Source organism: Otolemur garnettii, unplaced genomic scaffold, assembly GCF_000181295.1.
Source record: "Otolemur garnettii isolate 467f Iridium unplaced genomic scaffold, OtoGar3 scaffold00087, whole genome shotgun sequence".
Classification (NCBI taxonomy): Eukaryota; Metazoa; Chordata; class Mammalia; order Primates; family Galagidae; genus Otolemur; species Otolemur garnettii.
The window spans coordinates 6,972,019-6,976,827 of record NW_003852482.1 but is presented as its reverse complement, the minus strand read 5'-3'; positions in this window follow the sequence as shown (position 1 = coordinate 6,976,827).

Sequence of the window (4,809 nt, the reverse complement as noted above, 5' to 3'; positions counted from 1 at the left end):
GCTGACCCCCAGGTTAAAGCACAGAAGTTGCTGGTGGTGGAATTCCAGGCTGGTGCAGAGACTGGGGAGGAGGTCCATCCATACCCCAATGCATCCAGGGCCCACCTGTGAGTTGGATTGAACACCCTTCCTTGTGCAACCCTAGGGGTCATGTGTCAGAACTGGGGCCCTGCTCTTTGCTGGGCTGTTAATTTTTTATGGAACCAGGACTTTGCAGCCCAAGGAGACAGAAGGGTCAGCCCCAGGGCCAAGGCAGTGCAGAGTCAGGCATTCAGGGAAAGTACAGACTCCTCTCTCTCCCCTGCTTCCTCCTCAGGCTGCTCTCCAGGTCTGCCCAGGCCTCTTGTGTTTGTAAAACTACCATTTGTTGAGTTTCTACCAGTGTCTTATGGATCTACACTGGTAGATTAGTTAATCTTCCCAGGGGCTCCAGAGCCAAATAATAGTGTCCACTTTCCACATATGAGGGAATGGGGACTCAGAGAAGGTGAGCCACTTGTCCATGCTCCCACCGCCTGGAGGGGAAGAGAAAGACACGACCCAGACCCATCTGACCCCAGAGCCCAGGGTTCTAACCACCAGGGGCCGGGGCCTTTACTCTCCCAGGGGATAGATGGCAGGGCCTTTGGCAATTCAAGACCTAAGGAGCCAAAAGGGAATGTCCATTCATCCAGCCCCCGTCCTCCCCCCTCCCCCCTTCCTTTTCTGTTTGAGGCTATGAAACAGAGCATGGTGAGGAAGAGTGACTTTCCAAGGTTATGCAGCTAGTCCGGCAGAGTAGGCCTGGGGTCCAGGCTCTGACCCAGTCCCTCACTCCCATACCCTGTCACCCTGCCCACAAGGATAGTCATGGAGCAGGGAGGACGTTGCCCACTCAAGCTGCAGCCAGGGCCAGAAGGGTGTTGTCCACTTATCTTTTTCCAGCTGTCAGTTGTCATTAGCCAAGACCCTGTCCAGCCGCCCAGTCCCCAGTGCCACCTGGCCTCCGAGGCTGTTTTGCACCATCAGAGGTGAAAAACAGCTCTGCAGCTCCCTCACCAAATGCCCTGATGTTTTTTCCAAGAAAAAACTGGACTCTGTGTTCTGCTGGGCGGGGACTGGCAACCTGGGGTCCAGCCAGGAGGCCTGGACAAGGGCAAGGTCCTTGAAGTCTGCACACCCAGCAGGTCCGGAGGAGAGAGGTGGAGGAGAGGAGGAAGCCTGTTCCCTGGTTCTATGCACAGGTTGTATCTGTGCCTTCAGGTCACTGGGGCATAGATGAGATCACGTCCACTCACCTTGTCCTGCAGCAGTTCAGACAAGTGGCCACAAAAGTCAGAGCCAACCCTTAGAAAAGCCACATTGGCTGCAGTGTGGAGCATGGATAAGAGTGGATGGTGAGCGAGGCAAGAAGACAGATGAGGAGTTTCCTGCACAGGTGCAGGTGAAAGGTCATGGTTGTCTAGGCTAAGACAACAGCAGTGAGAGCAGAGAAGGAACTAGAGCCCTCACGTTACTCCATTTTGCTGCTGGAGACTTCAGGCCTCTGCTATGTGCCAGCATCAGCAAGGAACTAATCTGATGAGGAGATAGGAGGGTTAGAGAGGCACCTCTAAGGAACAGTGAGTGCAGAGACCGTATGGCAAGAAAGAGCCTGGCACACTGAAGCAACTACACGCAGACCAGCATAGAGGGTATACAGCAGGTGAGGGCAGAGGAGGAAGAAGCATAAGCCTGGAGAGTTGATCCAAAGAGAGATGAGCTCATCAAAGTCTTATTTCAGAAATCATTTCGTTTATTAATATTTCAGTATACATCACTAAAACTTTGCAATCTTTTTTTTAACAATCATTATTACTATACCTAAAAACAAAAACCAATGGTAATTCATTGCTATCATCAAATATACTGTCAGTGTTCAAACTCTCAATTGTTCATAGACATACTTCTTTTGCACTTAAAAAAAATCAGGATCCAAACAAGGTCTATACATTGCGATTGATTGTGTCTTTTATATCTCTTTTAACCCAAAGTTTCCCTTTTTATTTTCTTAAAAATTTAAAAATCAGGCGGTGCCTGTGGCTCAGTGAGTAGGGCACTGGCCCCATATACCAAGAGTGGTATGTTTAAACCCAGCCCTGGCCAAACTGCAACAAAAAGTAGCCAGGCGTTGTGGCGGGTACCTGTAGTCCCAACTACTCAGGAGGCTGAGGCCTGAGAATCACCCAAGCCCAAGAGCTGGAGGTTGCTGTGAGCTGTGACACCACAGCACTCCACCAAGGGCGACCAAGTGAGACTCTGTCTCTAAAAAAAAATTTAAAAATCAGGCCAGGAGTGGTGGCTTACACCCGTAATTCAAGCACTCTGAGAGGCCAAGACGGTGGATTGCTTAAGCTCAGGAGTTTAAGTCCAGCCTGAAAAAGAGTGATACCCTGTCTCTATTAAAAAAAAAAAAAAAAAAACTAGCCAGGCATTGTGGTAGGTGCCTGTAGTCCCAGCTACTTTGGAGACTGAGGCAGGATTAGTTGAGGCCAGGAGTTTAAGGTTGCTGTGTTGCGTGAGGGTTTCTCGAAGGACAGGCAGCTGAGCTGTGATAACACCACAGTACTCTACCCAGGGTGACAGTTTCACTTTGTTGCCCTCAGTAGAGTGCTGTGGCATCATAGCATATAGCAACCTCAAACTCTTGGGCTCAAGCAATCCTCTTGCCTCAGCCTCCTGAGTAGCTGGGACTACAGGCACCCACCACAGCACCTAGCTATTTTGTTTTGTTTGTTTGTTTGTTTGTTTGTTTGTTTGTTTTAGAGACAGGGTCTTGCTCTTGCTCAGCCTAGTCTTGAACTCCTAAGCTCAGGCAATCCACCCTCCTTGGCCTCCCAGAGTGCTAGGATTACAGGCGTGAGCCACCACACTCAGCCAAAATAATTTTTTTTAATCAGATTTATTGATATATAATTATTCCAGGAAAGCAAGGTTGGTTCAACACGTGAAAAACCAATCAATGGAGTTAATCTTGCCATATTTGTAGACTAAAAGAAAGAATCACATGATTACTTCGATAAATAGAAAAAGCTTCATAGTAGAAAAAGCTGTCTGACAAAAGAAATGGAGGAAACTTTCAACAAACTAGGAAGAAGAGTGGACTTCTTCATCTGATTTTTAAAAAGTCTATAAAAGCCTATAACTAACATAGTCCTTAAGGATGAAAGATGGAATAAAGGCTTTCCCTAAAGATTGTGAACAAGATAAGGATAATTATTCTCACCAATTCTATTCAACACCAATTCTACTGAAGATTCTTAACACTGAAATAAGGCAAGAAAAAAAGCACGAAGATAATAAATGGAAAAGCAAAACTGTCTCTATTTAAAAAATGACTAGAAGTAATCCATGAATTTAACAAGGTTGCAGAATACAAGGCCAATATATAAAAATCAATTATATATACTAGCAACAAACTATTAGAAAATAAAATTTAAAATATAATTTATAATAGCATCAACAACTTAAAATACTTAGAAATAAATTTGATGAAAGGTAGGTGAGACCTTTCCACTGAAAACCATAAAACATTGCTCTGACATCTGAGCCAAGATGGATCTCTTGGCACCTCCATTGAAACTGAGGGCTTATAATAATAATAATAATAGGCTTGGTGCCATAGCTTAGTGAGTAGGGCACTGGCTACATACACCAAAGGTGGCAGGTTCAAGCCTGGCCCAGGCCAGCTAAACAACAATGACAACTGAAACCAAAAAATAGCCAGGCATTGTGGCAGGCACCTGTAGTCCCAGCTACTCTGGAGACTGAGGCAAGGGAATCACTTAAACCCAAGAGTTTGAGGTTGCTGTGAGCTGTGACACCATGGCATTCTACCAAGGGCGAAATAGTCAGACTCTGGCTAAGAAGAAGAAGAAGAAGATCATTACACATTATACACATGTACCACAAAACCACATGTACTCTAAAAACATGTACAATAAAGACATAGTAATAAAAAATACAAAAATAAAAATAAAATGAAGAAATTGAAAATTTTTATACTACCCATCAAAGATGTCTCAGCTGGAAGGTCTGAATGGAAGATTTAGGCCTTTACCTAAGAACAAGCATCTACCTGGCCAGGCATCCAAGGTGCCCAGAGCTGGACTCTGGAGCAACCATACATGGGACCCCTCTTCTAGCATGAGAAATGGCCTTGTTCACACTAATGTCACAGACCCTAGGCCTTTCCATGACGGTCACATATTGTCTCCCACCTGGAGGATGTCCACCCACCCTGCTCCAGGAACACCTGGAACACCTCATTACCTTTGAAGACCTTAGGAAATCCACCTTCTCTAGCCAGTCTACATGTTGAAAAGACACATACCTGGGGTTTCTCATCAAATAAAGGAGCAGTTTTCTGACACCCAAGGGCATAGTTAACTTTTGTACAACACAGTCAAAAATGTATGTATATAAATGTATACAACTTTTGACTCCCCCAAACTTTACTAAAGCCTGTTATTGACTAGAAGCCTTATCAGTAATATAAACAGTCAATTAGCACATATTTTGTATATCACATGTATTATATACCATATTTTTACACTGAAGTTAGCTAGAGAAAAGAAAATGTTATTAAGAAAATTATAAAGGGGCGGTGCCTGTGGCTCAAAGGAATAGGGCGCCGAATACCGGAGGTGGCGGGTTCAAATACAGCCCTGGCTAAAACCTGCAACAAGAAAAAGAGAATTATAAAGAGGCCGGGTATGGTGGCTCACACCTATAATCCTTACACTCGGCTTGGCATCTGTGGCTCAAATGGCTAAGGCGCCAACCACATAC